Raw genomic sequence first — 14,922 nt, forward strand, 5'->3', positions numbered from 1 at the left:
AATTTGAACTTAAGTATTCCTGATTCTAAATTTAGGGCTTTATTCACCTGTCTTAACAAAGTAAAATATAAATATTGTAGGCATTATGAGAAGTCGCAAAGATGGAAAAAACAGATAAAGCTTCATGGAAGAGATTATATTAGAGTTGGTCCTATATAGGTAAATAGAATTGAGATAAATGGAGAGGAAGAGGGAGGATTTATGTGGGGAAGAATTGTACTTTATTTGTATTTTTACTTTTCCCTGGAAGTAATACAGTATGTTGTGCTTATAGTATGTGTTATCTTTTTTGTTGAATTATGAACGATTTCCCATAAAACATTCAAAGGACAGTGAACAGACTTCCCTTCCTTCAAATCATAGGATTACAGATTTAGAGTATAGAGAAGTCTTCTTTCTATCCATACTTATAACTTCCTGAAAATATTTAGATTTAAAAGTTTAAGCCAAAAGCAATTGTCATTTCATATTTCCATATTAATACTTTTAATTGATAAAGGTTAAAAACAACAAAATTACGAATTGTGGGAATTGAAGCATAATTTTTAAAACAAAGTGGAGCAAAAAAAAATTTTTAAAGTCTATAAGTTCAAAGACAGCTTAATTTTAGCAGGAAGATGAACTAGTTTCTTGACTATGTTATATGTAATTTATTTTTATGTTAATTATTAATATCATTTGTAGAGGTTAGAATTGATAAATATGGTTATTTATAACCAATTCTTGAACCTTAAATTCATCAAAAAGAAATGGCATAGAACATTAGATGCTGTTAGAAATTTGGTTAGAAATAGGAGAATCTAACCCTATAATTTGGAAAATAATTGACAAAATTTTGAAACCCTTGAACCAATTTTTTTTCATGTGTTTATATGCTATTATATAGGAATAAGCTGAACATGTACATGATGAATACTATTACTGACTTTGTTCACTATTGAATAAGCAGAAATATAATTAATCTTCAGAAGTCTGTTCATGAAATAAGTATGCTCTTCCTTGAGATTTAAAAAAATAAGAATACTTGGAGGTTAGGTAGATGGAACACTTAGTAAGACCTAACACTAGCCCTAGAGTCAAAAGGACCTGAGTTCAAATCCAGTTTGAGACACTTAATACTTCCTAGCTGTGTGATCCTGGGCAAGTCATTTAACCCCACTAGCCTTGTCAAAAACAAAACAAAACAAAACAAAACAAAACTTGAAGGACATGAAAACAAGCACATATGGGGATAAATAGATTGTATTTGATAATGTATTTGATGATTCTTTACTACATTTTGTCCTATGTCTTATTCAATTCCATATCACTTTCCTTCTGAAGTAGATTCTGAGACAGCTCCATCATAAAGTCAATCTTTGACCTCACAGAACTTACATTTTAGGAGAGGGAATATCTCTGCATACATTTGTATTAGAGAATCAAAGTTCACATTTATGAAAAGAATTATAAGAAGAAAGCATGTGAAAAATAAGGATGTTGCAATACTTTTTGAAAATTATCATTTAAATCAGATCTAGAATAATAACTACTTTAGCATTGGAATTCAACATTAAACACAACATCTTTATGTACTTTCCTTTACATACTGATTTTAATATTTTCTTTTTTTTAATAAAATGTTTCATTTATTATGCATTAATAAAATAAACCATATATAACAAACATTAATATTTTCATTTGTAATTATCTTTCAATGTTCCACTTTTTATTGAAGTTTTTCTTTTTTACATTTATAAAAGAAAGATTTTTAAAAAGTAAATGAATAAAAGTCATGAGCCATGGAAAATAACATGATTTTTTAATCCACTATTTTTTGATTTGGGGTACATTTTAACCTGGCAAATTTGCTTTTTTAGGTTAAACATGTGCAATTCTTTTTTAATAATAACTTTTTATATTCAAAATACATGCAAAGATATGTTCAACATTCCCTATTGCAAAACCTTGTTTCCAAATTTTTCTCCCTCCATCCCCCCATCCCTCTCCCCTAGACAGCAAGTAATCCAAAATAGATTAAAACATGCAATTCTAAACTATTTCCGCATTTATCATGCTGCACAAGAATAATCAGATCAAAAAGGAAAAAAATAAGGAAAAAAAGCAAGCAAACAACAACAAAAAAGGTGAAAATACTATGTTGTGATCCACATTTAGTCCCCATAATTCTCTTTTCTGGATACAGACGGCTCTCTTCATCACAAGTCTATTGAATTGGCCTGAATCACCTCATGTTTTAAAAGAGCCAGGTCCATCAGACTATATTACATAATCTTCTCGTTACTGTGTGCAATATTTTCTTGGTTCTACTTACTTCACTTAGCATCAGTTCATGTAAGTCTCTCCAGACCTTTCTGAAATCATCCTACTGTTTCTTATAGAACAATAATATTCCCTTATATAAATGTAATTCATACATTCATATGCCATAACTTATTCAGCTATTCCCCAACTGATGGGCATCCACTCAGTTTCCAAATTCTTGCCACTATAAAAAAAGGGCTGCTACAAACATTTTTGAACATGTGGGTTCTTTTCCCCATTTTTATGATCTCTTTGCCATAGAGATCTAGTAGAAACACTTCTGGGTTAAAAGGTATGTGTTATTTGATAACCCGTTGGGCATCGTTCCAAATTACCCCAGAATAATTGGCTCAGTTCACAACGTCACCAACAATTCCTTAGTGTCCCAATTTTCCCACATTCCCTCCAACATTTATCATTATCTTTTCCTGTATCTTAGCCGATCTGAGAGATGTCAGAGTTTCTTAATTTGCTTTTCTCTAATCAATAGTGATTTAGAGAATTTCTGATTTTAACATTTTTTTCTTTAAAACATAAGATTTCTTAGTTGCTTTCCTTTCCATCTTGGTTTTGATATTAGTTTTCTTAAGTACTATTCCTAGAGGGCATAATCTTTATTTCTGTTTTCCTTTTCCAAAAAGAAAAGGAAAAATATATTAATCTTCTATTGTGTACAAAATACTGTGAATTAATTTAGATGAGTGTATGCAAAGGAGGATTTTCTTGAAAACAAAAATTTTTATTTATGTTTATATTCCTCCTAAGAGAAATTAACTAATTTGACCAGGAAATTTTGCAAAACACAGAAATAGACACAAATTAATAAGATATTAAAATTAGAAAAATTCTTGGCGATCATTTAGTTCAATATTTTCCACAAATGTAATTTTCTTTATAACATTCCCCACAAGCCTGAACTTCTCCAGTGACAGAGAAATAATTGCCATCATAAGGCCTTTCAATTTGATTTTTAGACAATGTTAGATGTTATAAAGTTTCTACAAGTAGCAAAATAATATAAGCATGATACTACAAAAACAAGCACTTTTGATACAATGAACTTAAACACCTATTGTGTGCAAGGATCTATTCCCAAAACCTAACTCTCTCTCTCTCTCTCTCTCTCTCTCTCTCTCTCTCTCTCTCTCTCTCTCTCTCTCTCTCTCTCTCTCTCTCTCTCTCTCTCTTTCTCTCTCTCTCTCCCCCTAAGTGGATTTCCAAAGTTAATGCTATAATAACTGGAAAAGCCAGATCTTCTCTAGTAAAGATCTTTGACTTTGTTCAGTGCTTTTTTCTCACAACACCATGGTTTATTCAAGTGTAGCAGTCCCTGAAGAAATAAACAGAAGAATTCATAAATGATTTTTTCACAAATGTATGAGGCAGGTAATGTTAATATAACATTTTAAAGATAAAGAAGTTGAGGCTTATAAAGGTAAAAAATTTAAAAAAATCTTGTCTCAAATCATATAATTGAAGTACCTGGAAGTCCAAATTTAAACTCCAGTTTCTTCTGACTCCAAGTCAGGTATAATGAAAAATACCTTTTTTTTTTAATTTCATAATTTTTCATTATGCTGAATTGACTGTTACCCCAGTTTCTTCTATTAGAAGAACAAAATGAAAAAAAAAATAAAAGAAATAAAGAAATGTCATGTATAAAAATTATGATAAGCAGTAGAGGTATTTATAATTCCTAATTCTGTAATCCTGTCCAGAAACTTGGAAAACACTATTAAAAAGAATCTGTATGCTGTTATACTTAGATGGATTCTTCTACAGCTTCAAAAGTTAATCTATTGAGCTTTTTCCTGCTCTTGGACCTAGTTTTTTAATATAATTTCAGTCAATTATACTTTGATCTCCCTATCTTACACTGACCTATAGAGCTTCTTTTTCATCTGAATCATTAAAGGTTTTATATAGAAGCAAAATGTTCTTGCCATCAAGAAATAACAATTGAAATGGACAAACAAACACTCCTGATCTAGGGAAAGGGAGGAGGGAGAATCACTTTATGTTTTTCCCTGTTACTCTAATGCATTTTTTCAAATGAGGTCAGATAACATTAACATGACCACAGCTTTCCATCCCTCAGATTCACACATCTGGTCTGGCTCATTTTTGTGGTAGATTTAAATGAGGGGCACAGATGCAATCTTGTGATTTCTCCTCCTTTTGATAGTCAGATAGTCAGGCTACAAGCTGTGTGTCAGACTGCATCAGTGTTCACTGAGCAAGCAAGAGCAAACTACAATTTTAGCATTAGCTTTGTGCTTAGAACAAAGGGGCAGCTCCAGCAGCAGAAGAGGTCACTGCAGATTTTGATATTCTCACATCAGAGGACAGCTGCATCACTTTTACCTTGAGATCCATTTAAACTTGCTGCTCAGTTCCTAGGCTCTAGGACTCAAGGAGTTTTCCTTGGACTGTCTTTTGCCTGGACCAGTATTTTCTTGTTATTTCTCCTTTATAATAGGTAAGTTTCTTTTTTGATGGTAAGAGGAATTTGTTTTTCTGACGTGAAAATGTGTGGGAATGGGGTTATTGAGAACAGGAAATTGACTATAGGAAGGGTGAGAAAGATGTAAGATTTCTTTTTGTACATATTGAACTAATTTGCTGGATAATTCAAGGGTAGGAACTGCAACTCTTAAGTTCCCAGATCAATTGCTTGGTTTATGGCAAATGCAGAAAAAATAAGAACTCATCTGTTACCAAAAAAAAAACTTATAAGTTATAATTTTAGGGTAAGAAAAAGGAAATAAATGAAAGGGAAAAGAAAGGAAAGTAAGAAGAAGGGGAACAGAAAGGAAATGGAAAGAAAGGGGAGGGGAAGGGAAGGGAAAGGAAAGGAAAAGAAAATAAAGGGAAGGGAAGAGAAGAGAAAAGGAAAAGAGAGGGAAAGGAAGGGAAAAGAAAAGGGAAATGAAGAAGGGAAGGAAAAAGGAAGGGAAAAGGAAAGGAAAAGAAAGGGGAAAAGAAAAGGAATATAAAGAGGAAAGTGCATATTGCATATAGATGCATATTACAATAGATTATTCCATTTTAAGTTATAGAAGTAGAAAGACTTGTAACTTAAGAGATTTTAAGTGCTATTCTAATTGGGTAAACCACATTGACAGATTTAAATCTCTAATTGGAAGGAAAGAAAAATTCAAAAACATGTTGTTGAATCATCTAATATGTTCATTTTTCAAAACTAATGCTATAAATTTAACAGTATATATTAAAGTGTGATGGAGAATTTTTCCAAAAAAATTACATTAAAATACATTGAAAATAAAATAGACTTTGTCGCTTGACTTCTTTCTTGGGAGACATCCTGAGGCAGTCTTCTTTTTAGTCGTGCTACTCCAGTGCTCACAAAAGTACAGGCCCCTAAGAACTTTGTTGATTGTTGTCTCAGATGTATGGCATATAGAACTGCAATAACTGTGATGTAAATGATTCTTCCATGTTCCACTTTTACCATACTTCAAATTATATTGTAGTCAAGATCATGTACATCTTCGTTGTTAGCACAGAGAAGCTCTCTGCCTGTTTAAGAGAGAAAGTGAGGCTAAAATGACAATCATCATCATTAGGTCACTAAATGTGCTGCTGAAAAACTCATTCCCTGTAATATGCTTAGTGTGCAGTGTTCTGTCTACTTTAAAAATTAAATTTATTTAGAATTAAACTATCATTTATTTTTTTCTCTCACCATATATTTTGGAAGCAAGATGGAGGCTCTGTATAAGAATCCATATAATCCTGATATGTTCATATACATATATACTATATGTTCACATGCATTTATATGTATATAGTTCTGAAAGGACAGAGTCTATGGGGAAAAAGTTAGAGATTTAGCATTAGAGAAATGGAGTTCAAATTCTGGGTTTGCCATTTTTAATATGTGACCTTGGATAAGTCATATAACCTTAGTCTAATTTTTAACTATCCATCCCTTCTTTGAAAGTCCAAAGATTATTCTATTCAAAGCTCTCTGGGAAAAGCCTATGTTTGTAGGGGTCAAACCAGACTGTGGTGTTGGGATTGGTAGACTGCTGTAGTTTGGAGGTTTTAGTTCCTGTCTCACTTAAGGATGATGGCAAATGCTATGCTAATACACTTTCTTGATTCTGTTTCTCTTTCTGTGTTCCTTTTGATATCTCCATTTAAGTTATGTGACTATCTTTAAATGTGCCAAAAAATGGGATGCTGCTTTAACTAGCTTGTTTGGTTCTTCTGAAAAGCTCTCTTCAATCCTACCATCAATGGCATATCTCTCCAATACTATATAAAGATCAGAGATTGTTTTGTATCTCAAATGTCTAGTACACTACCTTAATGTAGAATCCACTTAAATGCCAGTAGAATTGAACTAAATTGAAGGAGTTAGACTAGATTGTCTCTAAGGATCCATTCATCTCTGAGTTTATGATCCATTTGTCACGATCCTTAACTGAACCAGCAACTAAAACCTCCAAATTAGAGCAGTCTACCTATCCCAACACCCCAGTCTGGATTGTTCCCTCCAAACATAGGCTTTTCCTAGCGAGCTTTGGATAGAATAATCTTTGAACTTTCCAAAAAGGAAAAAAAACAGTTGAAAAATTAGACTGAGAGAAGTCATATGACTTATCCAAGGTCACACAAGTTAAAAATTTATAATAACTTATATAGGATAAGTTCTAAATAGAGAGAAGGGGAAAAAGCAAAAGAAGTAATTTACTGTGCTGGTGTTAGGATCAGAGAATCCTCTTCTATCTGTGAAATGTACTATAATCACTCATCCCTAAATCAAAGTGGAATCAAATAGGTTTCAAAGAGATTCTTTGCATCTTTAAAGAGTTGCTATTTGAACATTATTAAGGTTACAAGGCTGCTCCATAGATAAGAGTGCTGGTTCTGAAATCAGAAAGATCTGAGTTCAAAAACAATGTCACATACTGCTTGTATGATCTTGTACAAGTCATTTGACAAGTCTGCCTCAGTTTCCTCATCAGTAAAATTATCATAATGATAACATATATTTCCTATAGCTGTTGTGAGGACAAAATGATATATTTTAAAATTGTTTTGCAAAACTTTCAGTGCTATATAAATACAAATACTAGCTATTGTGATGATTGCTACTACAAGTAATATTTATATCAGTTAAATCTATAGTCAACTTTAAAGCAGTAGTAAAGGAAGAATTAGCATTCCCTGGATTATTTTGATTCCTTTTCGGTTTTGTTTTGAGTGAATTCAATCAAGGTTTGCCTATGCCTCTGAAACATTTTTCTTTATATAAAGTCTGTAAAACAATAAAGTTATGGAAATACAAAGTAACTATAGAACTCTGCCTACAGCATAATTCACAGTTTAAGGAATTTCATCCAAAATAGTTAAAATAAGGAAAAAGTGTCCTTTTGATCAACATTGGTCAAATATGCCTTTATAGAAAGCATCACAAAATAAATGATCCCATGTTTTCTTATTTTTAAGATTCAAAGTAAAGAAAGCTTTGCAATTCATTTAAGGGAGTTATAAGAAAAATTGTTTTAGCAGACCATATTTTGGTATTTTAATCATTTAATTTTGGTGATTTTTATAGTGATTGCTGTCAATAGTTAAGTGATAATTGCAGATTGCCCCTTCTAGAACCATTTAGGATTTTCTTGAGATGTACATTTGCTTGATCACTTTAGCCCAATAAATGTATATTTATCAGATCTTTCTTTCCCAGATATTTTAAATTTGATATCCCAATGGCTAAACCAATGACTAGCCAAGGCTATTCAAAATTATTTTCATAATAATGCTAAGCTATGTTTATTTCTATACACCTATATATTGATGGATATAACACATATAAACTAAATAAATTTTAAAGAAGTCCTGAGACCAAAATGTTTGAGAACCCATAGCCTAAGATATTTAAGCACTAGTAATAATCCACAATCTATTGAACTGACATATTTTGCTATCTTTTGAACATAAGGATAAATTTCATTGCCTAATAGGTCATGTCTCTACGGTATCATTTATTAAGTGTAGAATAAGGACTGGATCAGTAATTTCATTGTTGTAGGGAATCCCCAATTAGGAAACTCTTTTACCAATTGATGGAAGGTCAGGACCTTCTCTACAACTTAGATCTTAAAAAGTTGTTTAGACTGAATATTGAGAGATCTATTGACCTGTGTAAGGAGCACACATAGGATATATCAGAGGTAGGAACTGAATCCTAGCTTCCTTGACTCCAAGGCCAACTCTATACCACTGTGCCCTGCTGTTTATTAATAAGAATATATATTATAAGATAGTCATTTCATCATGATACCCAGACATTATGACATCATCTAATGTGGTACAGAGGAAAGACCATTGGATTGGAATTCAGAGCACCTGGCTTCAAGTCTGAGCTCTGCAACTTTCTACCTAGACAACTGGAGATAAATCACATAATCTCTATGGGCCTCAGTTTCATCCTCTGTAACATGAACAGGTTGTTTTACATGACATCAGAAATGTCTTTTAACCCTTAATATAGAATTCTCAATTTGTGATTTTGTTTTTATTTCAATGACTTGAATTTTAATAACTTTTGATTATTGTGTTGTGAAAATAACTTAAATCCAGTTTTAAAATATGACTGACATTCTACCATTTATTTGTAAATAATAGATCCCAGATCCATCAATCAGTGACTTCTGAATAAAATCATTGCAAACTTCAAAATTAACTTATATTAGTATATTCGTAGTGCAGATGAATATATTTCCCTTGGATATTGTGAAACTCCAATTTTAAATGTTCCCCAGGAACATTAAAAAAAATAGAGAGGTGATAACTTCTTAGACAACTTTAATCTGCAACAGTTTCTTTTCTTTAAAAAAAATTTAAGAACAAAGTGATTGAACAGATTGGATTGTTCAGAGGAATTACTGTTGGAGGTGGGTAGAGACAGGCTTTTCATTCAAAATTCTTTGTGTTCTCCACATAGGCCAGATTTTCCAGTTAATTGGTTAGTTTTCCAATTCACTTTGCCTGAATATTTATTTCTGAAGTTGAAAAAATAGTTAAGCAGGTTATTAACTGAAATAAAGTAAGGCACATCCATGTTGCTGTCCTATTTATTATTTCATTTTAATCAAGTCCTCACAATGAGAAAATTCTTTCTTGCATCTACAATGGATGAATAAAGATGATGTAGATTGAATTTCAGAAAACAAACCTGATTGAAAAATAATTTTCATTTTCTATTTTAGAGAAAAATATGGTTCAACTACAAAGATGAAGATTTTTTTTCAATGAGTATATTTTTGTTCCAAATGCTAGGGATGAACTGATAAAACCCAGAACTGAATTTCAGTAGAACGAGGGGCCCATGGGAATATTATTGATTGTAGAAAAAAATCTGGTGGACCGCATTTGCCAACTTCATCAGCTTCCCTCTTTGCCCCTGCTGCAAGAGACCCTCTGAGGCTTAGACTGAGTGCACTTCTCAAAGGATACATCTAAGAGAATGCTATATATTCCCTCAAACTCTAATGATATGAATAATTAATGGAAAGCTTATGAAATATGCACTTAGGAATCTCTTTTTTATCTATTTTCCTTCCTTTCTTTGCTTTAGCACTATTCTGATAGAACCACACCTAAGATGAAGAAAAAGGCATAAGAAAAATGGAATCTAGATGAAGGCAAATTTAATGTAACTTATGGTTTTCTGAAAGCTGTTTGCATAGTAACTTTCATTTAAGTATGAAGAGAATCCAAAATTGCATAACTTTTCATTTTAATTAATTTGTCATATTCCCCTCACCCCCCAAAAAAACACTATGGTGCTAAAATTGTATAAATAAAATAGCTAAATCTTGACTGATAGGCATTCAGATAACTCAGGATAAATGAGTTGATGAAAGAAGTGATCACTTTAGAGGAACTGACAGACAGTCCCTTCAGAAGAACCTATACTTTTTTTTTTTTTTTTTCTCAGAGGCCCTTGGCATAGCAGGCTTTCTTTTTTCTTTTTAAATCTGTAAGCAGCAAAATTAACTTTGGTTTTAATTATTATTTTCATTTCATGTTGTTGCAGTGGTTTAGGACTTTGTTTTTTGTTGTTTTATTTTTTAATGTGTATATGTGTACATATAAACATATACATATATACATGTACATATACAAAGGAATTACTGTTGGAAGTGAGGGGTGATAGGCTTTTCATTCAAAATTCTCTGTGTTCTCTAAGTAGTTCAAATTTTCTAGTTAATTAGTTGGTTTTCCAAATCACTTTGAATATTTATTTTTGAAATTGAAAAATAGTCAATATATATACCTATAATATATGCATATACATAAACATACATGTATACATAATTTCAGGGAAATAGATACAAGGAACTCTAAAGCTGAAATTTTCAATCTTTCATTGTGTTATGGGCCCTTTGGTAGTCTGGTGAGTACAGAGTCAGATCTCTTCTCAGAATAATATTTTATTTTGTTTTGTTTTAGATTATGATTGAAAAAATATGCTAGATTACAATTAACTTAGTGAAACTAAAGTTGTTGCTGTTGTTTATTGTTGTTATTTTTCTATCAAGTTCATGGATACCTTGAAATCTATTCATGGAGCCCTTGGGGATCTATCTCCAGTTAAGAAGCCCTGCTCAGTTGTAAGGAAAAAGAAAAGATAAAATATGGGCAGTGTACAAAAATGCTAAAATTTGTATTGATAATAGACATAGAAAAAGTGACTTTCGTAAATGGTGTTTTTATTAAATTCTTTATTATACTCAATTAAAAGGGAAGCCACATCAGGATTTCTTATCCTAATGAAACTCCAAATCAAGACATTAAACTAATTATTGTTATAGGATAAGGAATATTCACATTCAAAGGTGAATGAGTTTCAATTTCTCTGCATTTTCTTTTATTACTAAAACTCTATGGAAATGTTAGGAAGCCATTGGCAATTTGAAATAATTTTTATTATAAAATCAAAATCTTATACAGTGTTGATTTTGGGGGGGGTTTTGTGTTTTTTTAAGGTTATCTCATATATGGGAATGGGTGAGGTACTCGCAGTTTGTCCTATTTAAAATCAAATCCTATTTATATTAATAGACTGAACAAAATGTGTTTGATAATGATTCAGGACAGCATTGGTCTAAAAGAAAAATAATGGAATGTTAGAGTTAAAAGAAACATGAGAAACCCTTTAGTACAACTTCCTCAAGAGAGGCTACAAGTTACAGTTTTGTATTTTGTCAAGATGTGTAGCTTGTTAAAATTCGCTTTTAGGGAAAAAATTGTCTTTTCAATGCACTTATGCACACATGTGTTTGGAAATATAAACCAAAATTACTCTTATTGGAAATCTTTTTTAAAGTACATTGAAGATCATTCTTTAAGGAATGTGTGTTTATCTTCAACTGACCACCAGAGGGTGATGGAAAACAAATCTATAGTATAATAATTACATGAACCAAATCAAGCTTTGTTAATAATTGTTACATTCCATTTACTCTCATTGTTCCCAGTTATGGGCTGACCTAATCTATTATTTTCAATGAAGCTTGAGAAAATAGGTATGCTATCATTTTTAACTAGTCATTCCATTTTCAAGTGTATTTAAGAAAGAAGATGCTGATTTTAGATGTGAATTTTAGTATTTTTTTTCTCCAATTCTGTTAAAAGGTGGTCTGATGACAGTGGAACTTGTGATGGACAATTTCTAATACATCTCAGAACTTGTTCTAATATTCTTTGGGAAGTGTTACCCCCAATGGACTGAAGACTACTGCTGTTCTGCTATGAGAGTTAAAGCCTCTCATTACTTTCTCAGTTTAGTTTATGTAGGAATAAACTATTTTTTTTCATTTTGTTTTATACAAGATACAAGGAGCCTAACAGTATCTATAATGTAGGTACTTTATAAAAGCTTGTTGGATTGAATATGGTATGTAATACATATTGATGATCTCAAAATATTTGTTTGTTGTTCAATCATTCAGTTGTGTTCAACTTTTCATGATCTCATGCATCATACTTTCCATGGGAGATTTTTTAAAGCAAAGATACTGTAATAGTTTGTCAATACCTTCTCCAGTAAATTAAAGCAAAGGTTAAGTTACAAGGCCAGATTGAAATTCAGATCTTCCTGATTCTAGGCTCAACACACTATCCATTGAGTCACCTAGCTGCCTAGCTTGAAAATACTATTGCAAGTATAATTGTGTGATGTGACTCCTTTGATCAGATTGTATGCTGAAATGTGACAGCTGAATCTGATAGGTTGAGAAAATTTTCAGTCAGTAATAGTTGACATATATTTTGCTCTAAGTTTTACAAAGCATTTTACATTCATCATCTCCTATGATTACTTCAAAGACTTAAGATAGGTATCAAAGAGTTTGATATGGATTTACATATTTGTAATGGACTATGTAATGGCATCCTTTATTATTAAGATGAATAACTGAAAAATGTATACTCTTAAATGCTGGGTGAAGGGGTTAAGTGACCTAGTCTTATAAACATAGCTAGTATGCATCAGAAGCAGCTTTTCTGATTTCAAAGCCATTCCTCGATCATCTATACCTCTGCCTCTCACTAATATAACGCTACAGATATCACTATACTCATTTCGCTAATGAGTCTCTGAGAGGATAAGTGACCATCATGGGGACATGATCACTTATTTTTTTTTATTCATTTTTCCAAATTATTCCCTCCCTCCCTCCACTCCCTCCCCCCGATGGCACGTAATCCCATACATTTTACATGTGTTACAATATAACCTAGATACAATATATGTGTGTAAATACCTTTTTTTGTTGCACATTAATTATTAGCTTCCGAAGGTATAAGTAACCTGGGTAGATAGACAGTAGTGCTAACAATTTACATTCGCTTCCCAGTGTTCCTTCTCTGGGTATAGTTATTTCTGTCCATCATTGATCAACTGGAAGTGAGTTGGATCTTCTTTATGTTGAAAATTTCCACTTCCATCAGAATACATCCTCATACAGTATTGTTGTTGAAGTGTATAGTGATCTTCTGGTTCTGCTCATTTCACTCAGCAACAGTTGATATGTCTCTCCAAACCTTTCTGTACTCCTCCTGCTGGTCATTTCTTACAGAGCAATAATATTCCATAACCTTCATATACCATAATTTACCCAACCATTCTCCAATTAATGGACATCCATTCAACTTCCAGTTTTAGCCACTACGAAAAGAGTTGCCACAAACATTTTGGCACATACAGGTCCCTTTCCCCTCCTCAGTATTTCTTTGGGATATAATCCCAATAACAGCAATGCTGGGTCAAAGGGTATGCACAGTTTGACAACTTTTGGGGCATAGTTCCAAATTGCTCTCCAGAATGGCTGGATTCTTTCACAACTCCACCAACAATGTAGGGACATGATCACTTATTACCAAATATCAGAGACTGAATCTGAGGTCTCGTGTTCTATCCAGTCCATCCTGTTACTTTTCATTCAGGGAGTAAAAAAAGTTTTTCTTTCTTATTACAAATGTCAAAAATCATCAGTAAATATAAACATATCAGTATGTGAATAATACAAATGATTGTACAAGTAAATGAAATTCTGTTTAAATATTTTTTCAAGTATATATTACATGTGACAAGGTAGAAACTAAAATGCTAGAAACTTTTCTCCTCTTCAGAAATTATTTTTATTTTCTGTATATTTTTAAAATATTTTCTTTAATGCTCTCTTGTTTTGTCATTATTCATTAAATACGACACATACCCATCCACTGAAACCCTCCTTTGTAACAAAAATCAATAAATTGACCAGTTCTGAAATGGCATATCTAGTCCATTATTTGTCAGCTCATAAGTAGGTGATGTGCTTTATCTTTAGTATTCTGGACACAGTTTGTCACTATTTTGATCAAAGATCTGAAGTCTTTCAGAGATGCTTTGCATTACTGCTGTTATCATTTTATGCTCATGCTACTCATTTCACTCTAGATCAGTTCATAAATTATTTTTAACTACGAATCTTTCATAACCACCATTTTTCATGATGCAAATAATTTTCCATTGCCTTTGTTTAACCATTTTCCTAATTGATGGGCACCCCATTTTCCCTCCTAGTCTTTGGTCTTTGCTACAACAAAAGAACTGTTATAATTACTCTTGGGATAAGTTATAACCACTTGGGAAGTGAGAGTGAGGAATTTAAGGGAAAGAATAAATATCTCTCAGTGATGGTATGCTCCAATAAGTTAAGACATTGCACTCCAAATTTGTTATACAACTTCAAAGAAATCTGAAGACATTCATCAAATATATTTTATTACTTTGGGTTCATGTCCATATTGGTCAAACAAATGCCTGTTTCAAAGCACAGCAGTTTCCTTGGCTCATTATCATCAGTATATCAGCCTGAAGACTTGCTTCAGTTGACATTTAATGTACCTTATTCAGTATTGAAAGTCTCAAAGAAGTACATTGAAATTTTAGTAAAATGTGCTTGTTTACAGGCTCTCAAAGTTTATAGATATAAAAATGAGGAACAGCAGGCTTTTTGTTTTTAAAGAATCTGTCAGTAAATTCTAAAAATAGGAAACAAAAAACTTGCATTTTATATTAGTGATTTAAGA

At 32.0% G+C, this 14,922-nt stretch overlaps 1 protein-coding gene across 1 annotated transcript in view; it reads left to right on the forward strand.

Annotated features, from left to right (window-relative positions):
- Nucleotides 1-4,668: 4,668 nt before the first annotated feature.
- The window catches only part of SYBU (syntabulin), a 134,933-nt gene continuing 124,679 nt past the window's right edge, over nucleotides 4,669-14,922 (forward strand). Inside the window, exon 1 of the mRNA XM_074266826.1 lies at nucleotides 4,669-4,783. The gene's annotated coding sequence lies outside the window, so the exon portion shown is untranslated. The remainder of the gene's footprint in view (nucleotides 4,784-14,922) is intronic.

Source organism: Sminthopsis crassicaudata, chromosome 1 (assembly GCF_048593235.1).
Source record: "Sminthopsis crassicaudata isolate SCR6 chromosome 1, ASM4859323v1, whole genome shotgun sequence".
Taxonomy (NCBI): domain Eukaryota; kingdom Metazoa; phylum Chordata; class Mammalia; order Dasyuromorphia; family Dasyuridae; genus Sminthopsis; species Sminthopsis crassicaudata.